The sequence below is a fragment of the Crotalus tigris genome, unplaced genomic scaffold (assembly GCF_016545835.1).
Source record: "Crotalus tigris isolate CLP2741 ecotype Arizona unplaced genomic scaffold, ASM1654583v1 scf7180000018691.1937549, whole genome shotgun sequence".
NCBI lineage: Eukaryota > Metazoa > Chordata > Lepidosauria > Squamata > Viperidae > Crotalus > Crotalus tigris.
This window is the reverse complement of record NW_024097150.1, coordinates 674,472-688,890: the sequence shown is the minus strand read 5'-3', so window position 1 is coordinate 688,890 and position 14,419 is coordinate 674,472.

Sequence of the window (14,419 nt, the reverse complement as noted above, 5' to 3'; positions counted from 1 at the left end):
CTGGAAGTTTGGCATTCAGACAAATCAGTCATCAGTAGACACCATATTGAAATGGTGAATAGAAATAAATCAGATTTACACATCATTCAAAAGAGACAATAAAAAAGGCTAAGGAAATAAAAAAAATCTGGCATGCTATCTAGGGAATTCTGGGACTTGAAGTCCACATATCTTAAAGTTGCTAAAGTTGAAAAACACTAAAGCTAAATCATATTATTCCAAAGCAATGGTTCTTAACAATTTGCTCTCAGGACCTCTTTACTTTCTTAAATCGGATTGGGGAATCCCAAGAGCTACAGTATATCTATCCATATTTACTGAGAAATTAAAACTGAGAATTTTTAAAAAAAAATTAGTTGACTTCCTAGACCCCCTCAAGGGGTCTTGTCCAGGTGTCCCCAGATCATACTTTAAGAACCACTACTCTAAAACACAGCAGCTCCCCTTTTTAGGAATTAGAAGTCATAGGCTAGCGTAGTGATGAAGCTAGTAAAGCAATGCCTTGAGCACCCTCTAGTGACTGAGCAAGCCACCCATCTGCCTGGAAATTCTTAGAATGGTGTATTATTGTTTCTCTTGACAAAAAAAAAAAAAAAAACAGCAGAGAAAGAGACATATTACTTGTTGCTTTGACAGACTAGCTGACAATAAATATTCTTCTCTTTTGAGATTGCCAAGTTCTGGCTGATTCAAAGCATTGGGGAGGTTGAGAGCAGCAGAAGCAGGACTTTGCAAACTTGCAATAGGACCCAAAGATCAAAGAAAACATTTGAATGTACTCCTCTGATTGCATTTGTCTGTCTCTCTAAGCCAGTGTTTCTCAACCTTGACAATTTTAAGGCATGTGACTTCAATTCCCAGAATTCCACAGCCAGCAATGCTGGCTGTGGAATTCTGGGAGCTGAGGTCCACATGCCTTAAAATTGTCATGGTTGAGAAACACTGCTCTAAGCCAAGGTTAACTTAGCCATGGTTGTGGCTAAATTACAATTGCCTGGATTTGCAAAACTTGCTAATGTGTCATCATTGATACAAATGTTTTGAAAGCAGTTTCTAAAAAATCATGAACCTACTTTTCATTGTTCTAACACCAATACTCAAAAGATTCAAAACGTAGAATAGTTGTCAAAGGCATATTTAAGCTACACAGTACACAGGAGTTTAGCACAATATGCAAATATGGTGCCACAGCAATTTTTGTCTGCTTTAAAAGCTTTCTGTTAAAGGAATTGTGTTCACCAAAAAGCAACATTGTTCCAAATCCCCCCCCCCCAAAAAAAAAAATTCTCAAAAATCTAAACACACTTTTAACTGAACCCAGACTATTCCAACAAAATGTAGTCAGGTAGTGTCTTTGATTCTGCATACTGAATTGCCTACAGCAGAACTGGAGAATTATGTTATTCTGCAAAGCCTTTCACCTTTTGAGTGGAAACAGCTGGCTGGTTTTATCTGGGCTAAGAGTATAAACAACAGCAGGCCTAGTTAAGATTCAGATGGAAGTTCAATAGAAAATGCCAAATGGCTAAACTAGGAAATTAAAAAGAAACAACTGAAAAAGGGCAATGGGTAACTACTAATGTATTATACTCCCAAATCCTGCATGGATGAGGTCTCATGCACTGAGCTCAACTTTAAAGACACTTTATTGTTTTAGCCCCCATCATAATTCAGGGTTATTTATTTTAAACAAGCAAAAAAGGAAAGCCCATCACTGTGCCACAAGATGGCAGCACTGCCTCAGTGTAAAATTCATAAGTCCACCTTTCTCTTTGGCATCCTGAAATTAGGTTTTTCCCTTTGGGAATGTTTGTGTGAACGAAGAATGATTGCCATTTGTTGTATTGAGTTATATGCACGCTTATTTTCAGCTCAGTTATTATCCACACTGTAGTTATATTCAGGTTAGATAGGTTAGATTAAGTGCAATGTGGTTTATAGGAGGCTGCCTTTGAAAAGTGTTCAGAAATTCAAGTTGGTACAAAAAGTTGGTACCGAAGTGGATATAAGAAAATGTGATAAATAATAGTCTTATTTTTAAAAATGGCACTGTTCTGCTCCCGCTGAATGTTAATTACATGAGGGCTCTAATTTATTTAAGAATAGGATATACAAGGAGCTCTCTCTTCCCTGGCAATAAATTTGTCTGCAAATTATTACTATTTTCAGACATCCTGCTCTGTCTTTTTCACCAACAATAGTGACATAATTTATCTGGAGGAAGCATAGTATCCCAATACTAATTTTCACCATTCCCTAAATAAGTGCACAACCTTGAATAAACTTTGCATTATCTCTATTTTAGGGGGGAAACTGCTTTCCTATGCACTTGCAACATGGACTTTTGGCTATTGCAATCTTTTTTTTAAAAAAGGGAAAACTAAAATACCAGCCTCAGTAGAGAATAAAGTAAAACCAGAACACTTTGGTCTTTATGGGGACAGAAATGTGACCGAGTACATATTAGACTCCAGCTGAAACAGATTACAAGCACAAAGCAACCTATATAAATGCCAGCAATTTTTTTTTAAAAAGAAAATAAATGGGGGAGGGATAACAAAACTTCATAATGTAGCATCCATATTCTCTGCTCTGATTTCTGAAAGGCTGAGATGAACTGTGTACACTGTTCTGAAAGGTAGACTCTTCCTGCCACATTAATGAATGCCAGGACCTGGAGAGCTCCTGAAGCTAATGCATTGTACTGTATACACCATCTAAAGTACAATGGTTCGTGAGTTCAATTCCTGGAATCCAATGGAAAAGATCTGTGGCTCTGTATAGTGACAGCAGTAGCACTTACATTATATACCAGTTCATAGTGCTTTACAGCCCTCTCTAAGCGGTTTACAAATGTCAGCATATTGCCCACTACAATTTGGGTCCTTATTTTATTGACTTTGGAGGGTTGGAAGGCTGAGTCAACCTTGATTAAACTCCTGGCAGTCGGCAGAGTTGGCCTGTAATACTGCATTCTAACTACTGTGCCACCACAGCACACCACACCGCCATCCTATAGAGCAGACATGTCAAACACAAGGCCCGGGGGCCAGATGTGGATTGCGAAGTGGTTTCATGTGGCCTGCAAAGCCATCCTGGAAACAGTGAGGGAATGGCCCCCGCTGCCTTGGCCCTGGCCCAGGCCGGCCAGGAGCCAATGTACAATTTGTGGTGGCCATCTATGCTGAAATCCATTCAGTCTTAGGTCCACAAGGCCGTCTGGAAATAGTGAGGAACCAGGCCCTGCTGCGTCAGCCCCGGCCCTGGGTGCATGCTGGGGAAATGTCACCCTTTGTGAGGAATGAAAAAATGCACCATGCCTTGGCGCTTGCCCTGGTCCCACCTCAGATCTGTCCCACTCCTGCCCAGGCCCCCACAGGCACCCTTGACACGAACGATGTAGAGCTGGCCATGACCACCCAGTAGGCCACACCCACCCTTGCCACATCCACCTGGCCCCCCAAGGGCAACCGCAATGCTGATGCGGCCCTCAATGAAATTGAGTTTGACACCCCTGCTATAGAGAATGAAACTGGTCATGTATTGTTTCTTAGCAGTCAGTACAGATAGTCCTTGATTTATGGCCACAATTTGGGACCAAAATTTCAATTGCTAAGTGATATGGTTATTAAGTGAACCATCACATGACCAGATCCGATTTTACAATTATTTTTACCATGGTCATTAAGCAAATCCAGTTTCCCCCTATTTTGTTTATCAGAAGTTAGCTGAGAAGGTGGCAAATCGTGATAACGAGACTGCAGGAGGCTGCAATTGTTGAATATGCGAGCTGGTTGCCAAGCGCCCAAATTGCAATCACATGACTGTGGGAATGATGCAGTGGTCATAACTCTGAGGGCAGGTCATAAGTCACTTTTCCAAGGCTGTCATAACTGTGAAACATTGTTAAACATACAATCGTAAATCGAGGACCACTTGTAGGGATGAAAACATTGCCCTGATATAGGAATTTACAGTGCTTCTGGAATATGTTCTTATTGCAAGCAGAGAAAATAAAAAATATGATCTTTACTTATTCCCCTGACACTTAGAATTACTGTGCCTTGATATATGGTACCAAATGGTTGGGTGTTTCAGAAGGGCACTTCACGTCAATCAAGAGCCAACTGAAGCATTCCTTTGAAGCACTTTGAGGAAGATAATTGCTCCTACTTCTAAGCAGTAGAACTGAGCAGCTGCCTTGTTTCATTTTGCTTGGGAAAAATGGCTCCTGTCCATGTGCAGACCTTACTTTTCTAGAAGGAGGCAGCCTCTTAAGGCAGATTGGCTCACCCCCATGCTTTTCACAATATCTGCAGCATGAAGCACTGTCTAAATCAGGCATGTTCAACCTGCAGCCCATGTGGCCCTGGACAAATAGTAATGCAGTGCCTTAAGATCGTAAACTTTTAATATTATGTGATTATTTTAGCAATATTTATAAACATTAACTATATTATATATTGACGATATTGTATGTGGCCCAAGACAATTCATCTTTACTCAATGTGGCCCAGGCAATCCAAAAAGTTGGACATCCGCAGTTAAATGCAGACCCCATTTTCTTCACGCAGCACTATTTTTTATTTAGTTGTAGGGCTATACAAATCTTTGGAAAGGAATATTTTGAAGCAGACTGGAATTTGTATTAAGTTCCTATTTTGGAATCACGAAAGCAGCCACGTCTTTCACAAAACCTGTGTCTCTTGGCTGCTTAAGAAGTTGTGTTCACACTCATTGTGTCCACACCATATACTGTATGTGCCTTCGCTTGACTATGAAAAAGAAGTGAGTACAAGTAGTTGTGCAAGCATTTGTGTGGTGATAAGGAATGAGAAGCTGCAACTGCCTTAGCTTTTTAAGAGGAGCTTAAGTGCTTCATTTTAAAGATTTGCACATCCTTACAAGATTGTGTCACAAATCCAGGAGTTACTCTACTGCCTGCACTATAGGATGCCCACCAAGTAGCAGTTGCATTTGATAAACAGAGTTCCTTAAACAAAACAGATCAGTTCATCTGTTTATTTTGGTTCAGAGAGCTTTTTCAACCATCCATACTGCTGTTATTTTATTGTTATAAACTGCAGTGATAGAGTTTTTCCTCTTTGTGATATTATTACATCAATACATTTGATTGGCTGAATTGTTCTGCTAACGTGACCGTGTGATTCCTAGTAGATTAAGTTCATACAGCTGTTTAGAGTGCTAATATGAACAGGTAACAAAATGTTTAATATGGCCCACAATATTTGTCCATTCAAAATGTATTTTCAATCTTTCTGGTTCCCCTTTTGCATTTTTTCCCCCCTTGGGATCATGCCAATGTTTGGCAGGCCCATTTTAGCCAGTTCATAGACTTAATTCAGTGTTGCATTTCTTCCTTCCTTAAACTGCTGTGATTTTCTGTTGCACCTAGTTGAACAGGTAGCTCCGCTCATGGTCAGGTGGTTAATATTTCAGTGACAAGCTGTGATTTGTAACATGGATGCACATTTTCTCCTACAAGTATCTGTGGTATAAGTATGCTTTCTCCTAGAAGTACACGAGCGCTCTTTAATCATGAAATTATATAGGGACAAACAGACATTCAGACATGGATTATTTTATTTTCCATTCCTAACACTATTTGCCTAAATACAAAACAAACCTTAAATGATACTATTTTTTTCCCCCTAAAATTGTATATGCAGGTTGATTCTGCCCAGAATGACAGTTCTCATCACACAGTAAGGATGTTGGAAACTGCAATCTGGAGCATATCAAGAGCACCAGCTCTAACCCACCAATAGCTATAATGATGAAGAGTTAAAAGAATGCAATGACATCCAAAGTTCTGCAGATTAAGAAGGGGTGAATTGAGATCTATTTATTTATTTATTAAATGTATATGGCTGTCCATCTTGCTATCCAAAGCAACCCTGCATAGTTAATACAGGATCGTAATGCAGCCCTCAACATCTTGGCTCTTTTCAAATTATAATTTTATTATGCCACTAACACTTAAATACAAGTATTAAATAGTAATTTCAGGGGGGGGGAATGCAGTGGCTCAATGGTTAAGAAGCTGGGCTTGTTGGCTGGAAAGCTGGCAACCCAGGTTTGAGACCTAAGCACCACATGATGGGGTGAGCTCCCATCCTCACCCAGGCTCCTGCAAACCTAGCAGTTTGAAAGCATGCAAATGCAAGTAGGTAAATCGGTATCACTACGGTGAGAAAGTGATGTCATGCTGGCCACGTGACCGTGGAAATGTCTTCAGACAGCACTGGCTCAATGGCCCTTAAAAAGACATGAGCAACGCCCCAGTGGAGTAAAATCCGCAGGGACACCTATTAGTTTAATAGGGGGTGTTCACATTAATTCCATTTAATAACAAGTGCTTCAAAACTATTTTATGCATTCTTTTCCCGTAAACCACACAATTGTCAGCTGTTTGCACATATGGGCAGGCAGAACATGTATGGTAATCTGACCTTTGTAAAAATTGTCCTACACATTGGTTCTTGGAATATAAATCAGAGACTGCCTGTGATTTAATTTAAATCAAAATAAAACTAATGTAATTTTCTCTTGGCTTTTCCACTTCTTTGTTCTCACTGCATCTACTCTCAAGAGTGTTTGCCCTGCATGCCTTTCCAGAACTGTGTGCAATCTCTGAAATATATGAAGCCTTTTTTTTCCTTGAAAGTAGCTAACACATATATCCAAGAGATTAAGCAAAAGCACTTAAACTTATAAACTGCTGCATAGTGCTTTACAGCACTCTGTGAGTGGTTTAAATGTCAGCATATTGCCTCCTTGTGGGAGCAGCCTGGCTCATCATTTTACTAATCTTGGCCTCAAGCCCATCAGGATCAAACTCTAGACTATGGGCAGAGTTTACCTGCTATATTGCATTCTAACCCTTTGCCACCAGGCCTCTTAAAGCTCTTTCACGGTCTTTGCATATGGGATGTGCAGCACAGGAAGCCAATTTCAAGCAAGAGAAGAGTTAGGGGAAAGAGAAGAGTCAGAAGAAACTCTACGTGTCTTTATATGGCCTGATCTTTCGATACCTGGTTGTGTATGGAGGAGGCCCCAAACCATTGGTGTGCTCCATTATGCAATGGCCCCGGAAACTTGGCACTTCCTGCTCCCTCTTCGATCTTTAATTGGCCCTGCTAATATAAACTGTGGGACCAGTTAGATCATCCAGTTCAGCTGCTTTACAAGCGAATGCTTGGACATCCCAAAAGGGAGTGGAACACAAAGAGCTGTTAATAGCTTTTATCTTCATCCTTTCCCAGGTTACTCATGATCACCTGCTAGATCCTCCTGCTAACTTTATTTGATCATGGAACCAATTGGGTCATTTCAAATGGTCTCACCAAGAGAGGGAGCGGGAGTGAATTATGGTCCTTTGAGCCATAGGCATGTAAGCTTAGGACAGAAACAATTTTGACATTCCCATCCTGGAATCTTGCCCTTAGCAAACACATCTGATGATCATACATGGTCTTTTGGCAGACTCTCCTTGTGACCAGCTGTCAGGGATGGCCTTGCGCCTACTAAGATGAGGGCCTGCCAGATTCAACAGGACATTCAGTAGATACCAAGCAAAAGTTGCCCAGGCTCAGCCTTGTCTTATTTAAATTAGAGAGTATACCATGATATTTATCTCCATCTTAATATGGCTTCTTTTGAAAAGAATTAACACTTAGTTTGTGCTAGGTACAGTATGATGCATTCATTAGTGGAAAAGAACAGCTGAGAGAAATGAGATCTTGTCAGTGAATGGAGGAGAAATAATGCACACAAAAACAACAATTTGAATATACCTAGAATAGTAGAAAGCAAACAGTCTTTATGGGGATACTATCCTTGAATACTTTTAAATTTCCCACGGTATACTACACTGACGTTAAATGTACAATATATTTACACAGTGCTATACAGGTAGCCCTTCACTTACCACAGTTCATTTAATGACCGTTCAAAGTTACAACAGCACTGAAAAAAATGACTTATGACCGTTTTTCTCAGATACAATCTTTCCAGGATCCCCACGATCATGTGATCAAAATTCAGATGCTTGGCAACGGGTTCATATTTATGATGGTTGCTGTGCCCCAAGATCATGTGATCACCTTTTGCGACCTTCTCACAAGCAAAATCAATGGGGAAGTCAGATTCACTTAACAACCGGGTTACTAACTTATCAACGGCAGTGATTCACTTAATAGCTATGGCAAGAAAGGTTGTAAAATAGGGCAAAATTCACTTAAATGTCTCACTGAACCCCAGAAATTTGGGGCTCCATTGCAGTCATAAGTCAAGGACTACCTGTGTAGTACATGAGGTTTTGGTTAAAGTTGTTTCTAGAAACGTCAATTTCCTGAAATTAAAAATTGGATATGAGATGTTATATTCAGCCGGTCTTTCCCAGCAAGATGCCCTCTAGAGCATGGGTGTCAAACTGGCTGTGTCACGTGATGTGTCACAACATATTATGACTTTTTTTGCATTGCTGGAGCTGGGATGGGCATGGCCTCCATATGATGTAGTTTGACACCTCTGTCTATAGCATCAACTCTCAACCGCTACCCTGAGGTTCTTCTCCTAGAACAGGGGTAGGCAACCTTGGCTCTTTTATCACTCGTGGACTTCAACTCCCAGAATTCCTGAGCCAGCGATGTCATAAAAGTCATAAAAGTCATAAAAGAGCCAAGGTTGCCTACCTCTGCCTTAGAACCTTATTTAAGGATAAAAGGGAATGGGGTCTACTATAATCCTTTGTAAGTGATAAGCAAAATGAAGTCTCTGTATTGTTTCCTACTACAATCATTTGCCTGTTTCCCTTTAATATCCCTTCCCTATCTATGATTGAGATTCTGGTAATTCTGATCTTCCTGGATATCCCAAACAGTGGAATCTGTGTGCTTAATACAGTGTGTCATATCTTTTGCATTTGTACTTTGTAAGGAAGTTTTTTTAAAACAAAGAAAAGAAAAAAAAACAGACATGGCTAGCCTATGATATATTGAATAGTAATCGAATGTGTTGAATTGAATCAGTTCCAAAATGGAGATGGATGTTAAGATTTAGAGTGCCAAAAATGCAGACTGATTTCCCAGATATTTACCATTGATGAGAGAAATGCCAGCAATGTCGGGTGGCGGGCTTCACACACAGAATTAGTGACCTGTTGCATATTTCAGGTTAAGAACCCCACACTTGTGGAATTCTAGGCCTCCGCCATCCTCAAGGCCTATAAAATGATGGACAGGGTGCTCTTTTTGCCAATAGGATTTTCATGGTGATGCTTACTCTTTGCCTGTCCAAAACACTCAAGATTTAGAGAGCAAGGAAATAACCAATGTAAGGAAATAACCAATCTAAGCCAGATGGGTTTCATCAATATTGTAAATTGTTATCAGAAGCTATATTAAACTTCTCCAAGCATATCACAGGAGTCAATATGGGTCAAAAACCCTTTCCTTTTAGGCTCCACTGTACTCCAGAATCATCCTATTGAGAAATTCAGTTTTTAAATTACACTTTAAAAATTGCTTTGTTTTGTATGTGTGTATATAACAATACTTATCCAAATAGCCATAGCAGTGCAATGTGTGATTTTGTCTGGGCACATGCACTCTTTTCTTTTTAATTGTCTTTTTCTCCTTTTAACTACACAAACCACTCAGAGCCTTTTGGGAATTGGGAAGCCTTCCAAATCCAATAAAATTAAAAAGGAAATGAATGAATACAATATTAAGCCTTCAATAGAGTGAATTTTGCAAAATCTTTCTCTCCTTCACACACGTGTGCATACACACACACCCAAATTACTCAACACCTACAACTTAAAATAAACCTTAAAAATAAACCTTAAAAATAAACCTTCGCATATCAGTGCATTGTCTGCATGTGAACTCTGATCCTTCATGGAAAAAAAATAAGAAAGAACACAGGGGAAATAGAACTCTGGCCCCCAAAAAGATTTTGCTTGTTGATCGTACCAGAGCATCAGTTGTAAAATTTCATGCAGTGGAATTTTGGAAATTAAATTCTAAAGTGAGAAAATGGTGCAGGACTTAACAAAAACAGGCACATATGGGAGAATCCCTAGACAACAGATGAATGTAAAACATCTGCATACTGCCAGACATTTTCATAAGGAAGCTGTGGAATGGAATTTCTCCCAGAAGAAGATGTATTAATTTCATAACCATCCTCTGAAGGATTTGTCTTATTCCCTGACATGGGAAGTCTTTGCCTGAGATGTGCTTGCAAGTACTTTTCTATCTAGGATTTGGATATCATAGTTTGACATATAACTCTGAAGTTGTTCTGAGTTCTCGCATCCGTGCTTTTTAAGATCTGCCAAAATATGAGAGATGCTTAGATGTTTTCATCTGGCTAGTCAGATTCTAATTAAAATAAAGCAATTTGTTCACCTTGTTGCATTTTGTTCAAATTATATCAGTATTATCTGTAATGTAATATTTAAAAAAATACATTGCATCAAGGGCTTCATAGTTATTTTTTCAGTGGTTCACTGGGTTATCATTATGTATATAGAGTTTAGTAAACATGTAAAAAAGTAGCTCTTCAGTCTACCTGAAAGAGTAGAAGTTATCTAAGATAAAGAAGGTATAATTCAACTTGACCTTACAAAGTCCAGATTTTGAGCAACATTTAAATTCTTCAACTGAAATGTATTGGTTTTTTTAAAAAAATAATTTTAATTGTTTCATGCAGAATATTGGTATTGTTGGTAAAGGCTGTTTGAATGAATTGTTCTATGTTCACTTATTTGGGTCACAGAAGTGATTCTACTAATTTCTTCTCCAATTTCAGGGATTAAAGTGAACTAGAAGGGTTTGGAAATGGAAGAACAGAAATACATTTGAGTACAAAGTCAATATACAAATGAATGAAGCTACAGTTGTGTGTGACTAAAAAAAAGCATGAAGAATTGGTTTGATAAAAAAAAAGTAGCAGTGCCAGAGAACCAGGCAAGCGATAATAAAGAGACCAGTGTGAGCTGTAATAAACCTTCTACAACTTGTGGTTCCTGACATTTTTCCCACCTGTCTTGGAGTCTAACTCCATGCCTGGAAGGAAAACAGGAATGCTGGGAAGACTGGCCAAGTCCAAGAAGCTGGGGATGCAATGCATTGTTCTGTCAATATTTGTCCTAGTTGATAGATGTAGATGTTAGAAATCTGCTTGAAGGAAGTATCACAGAACGAATGATGATCTAGAGGGAAGTTGAAGAAGCTTTGTGGTTATGGAATGGATACATGATGTGTAAGAGAGGAACCAAGGAGAAAGTAATATTGAGATAAAACTGGAAAATATATTTGTTATCAGTCTTTTGATTGCATACAAATCAGTAACTCTGATTAATTGGGACTGAGCTTTATTGGAAGAAGGGGATAAGGAGATAAAGCAAATGAAAGTATATAAAAGCCAGAGAATTAAGGGAATCAAAACTGATCAGGAGTAGAAGTGTCTGAGTTGTATCCTCCGGGGGCGTTGAACACAAACTTTGATCGTTTTCAATGGCCATGTGTTCAATACCTCGGGAAAGCACCAGATTGGAAAAACTGGCTTAGACCTGACAACACCTATATAGTTTATAAGGTCTCTTGTAGCATTAGGAAATAGGAAGGAAAGCAACCAAGAAGACCACCCCTCACTTTGTGGGGGGGGGGACAATGTCAGCTATATGGATTTGAACAATCAATCAATTAATGGGTAGGTTTTTAACAGTCAGGTTTGTTTTTCTCTGTTTTTTTTTCTTTGCACACATATTTATAGAATACATACACCCTACTTGTGTTTTCTTATAATAAAAAGTGAATTGCAGCATTAAGTTTATCTCAGTAACAGACTGAAAATATAAAGTCCCTGCCTTTCTTTGAATAGCAGTATCACTGTAATAAGTCTTTCTTCCTCTGAAACTCATAAAAGAAAATTATGTACTTAGAATGTGCAAAGAGATTCTCCCACCCCCTTTAGGCATGACACCCTCATTTTTGTTTTGATAATGATAGTTGTATATAACACAAATGCCTTTGTCTGGATTATCTCTCTTGTCACAAAAACCCTAGTAATTAATTAAGTGAAGAGGCTGTCAATTAAACACAGATCCTAATCTGGACATTAAAATCTCTCTTAAGGAGGGCAATGTTAGAATATATTTTTACAGCAGCACTGAGCTTGCTTTCATTCAATTGGTTTCCCAAACAATTGAATGCTTCAGATAGTAAATGCCATCCAAGCTTCTGTGAGTTAAGCTTGCTATAGATACAGATCCTGAAAAGAATGCTTGGAGAATAAAACACCCATTGTGTAAGTCAGGCTTAATGGGTTTTTAAAAAAATTCACAGTACACCATTAATTAATGTCAGTATTTATACTGAAAAGATTGCCAAGGACAATAAAGAAAATGATTTTAAGTGTCCTTGGAAACTAGAATGCAGTTGTAATTTTAGTTTTACTTTTATTAAGTGTAGTTTTATTGAAGTGTGAAGATTTGAGCATTATCGATATAGAGTCTTTATATATATCATCTTTAGCTGAAGAGAGAAAAAAAATGTATTTATTTATTTACACTCCAAGACCAAGTCACAGAATTTAAAATACAGCACACCATTTAATACATCCATAAGTAATAGTAGGTGCATGTTGTATATAAAAGTTAACATTTCATTGAAGGCACCAAACAGTTTCTAAAAGCTAAGGCTATAAATAAAAATGTTGTTACTGCCTTAGCAAAATACGGTAATCTGCTCTTCATGAGTGATGGACTCGAGACTGGGTATGTTAATTCTGATCCCCAGTGTGAGTATACAGTGGGCTTTTTCACACAAAGGATATATAAAACACTCAGTTTCTATGTTTGAGAAAATACATACTGTCTTCATATGGAAGGCTGGCAGATCGACCAATTATCATCCTACTGAGGAGAGCATCTATCAGGGTTAGGGAAAAGACCCGTCTATGTGGGGTCCACAGAACTGAACAGGATAGGAATAATTGGGGAATGTCCAGAGGAAGAGAGCAATTTGTCTGAAGGAGAGATGGAATATTTTGGCTCTGTCTATCTGAATGTCTAATAAATCCATATCCTCTGCTTAAGATTTTTTTTTTTTTAGACTAAAGCAAGCAGGGCTGGCTTTGCCAATCCACACTGTCTCAGATATTGGTCTATTTGTTTTTTCAGAATTGATTGAAATACATCATACAGAATGAAATGTACCAATGAAGTCCCTCAAATTATTTGATTTATTCAGAATAAAATCCTGCCTGAGCCTCAAATGAGATGCAACGTATATATAGAAGTTGAGTATGGGATAAGTATTATTGATTTTAAAAATTTTGTTTGAATTCATTCAGAATAGAATAAAGCTGGAAGGGACGTTGGAGGTCTTCTAGTACAGCTTCTGGGGTATTGGCTATTCCTGCCAGTTTGGTGTCATCTGCAAATTTGATGAGTTCCCCTTCTATTCCCTCATCTAAGTCATTTATGAAGATATTGAAGAGTACTGGGCCTAAGATGGAGCCTTGTGGTAACCCACTGCTTACTTCTCTCCATGTGGATATAGTACCATTGAGGACTACTCGTTGAGTACAGTTTGTCAGCCAGCTACAGATCCATCTGGTGGTGATGTTGTCTATCCCCCCTTTTTCTAGCTTACTAAGCAGCAGATTGTGGTTTACTTTGTCAAATGCTGGTTGCTAATTATAACTTTGTTTGCTTCTAGCTGTTCGCAGATCTGTTTTTTTTTTATTATCTTTTCCAGGATATTCCCAGGTATTAATGTTAGGCTGATTCGTCTGTAGTTTCCTGGGGTTCAAGGATTGAGAAGTTTGTTGTTTTTTTTAAATACACATTTGAAATTCATATAACAGCCACAGGGAAGGGATTATTGGTTAAATGTGCCCTCTTATTTGCCAGCATTACCTCATTACATTAACATACATTACATATTTTTTATGAAACCATGGTTTAAATCAGGGGTCCCGAACCCTCAGTCCATGGACCAGTACTGAGCTGTGGCATGCCAGCAACCAGACCACACAAACAAGCAAATCCCCATCTGCGGGATGCAAGCAGCACACAAAACCTGTGGGATGCAAGCAGCACACAAAATCACACCCCCTCCGTGGAAAAACCTCTCTCCCTGTAACCGGTCCCTGGTGCCCAAAAGATTGGGAACCTCTGGTTTAGATATCCTAACTGGTTGATGTAGTTGGTAGAGCTGCAGATAGGATGTAATTTTGGGTAACATTAGTAAGACTTTGAAAGTCAGTCTTCCTAGTCTTACGTTAGAGCTATTCAAAGTCAATAGAGCCTGCAGTTCAGAGGAGAATTTGGAGAGGGAAACGGTTAGAGACTGGGCAGAGGGACAGCAATGACCTTAGAGGT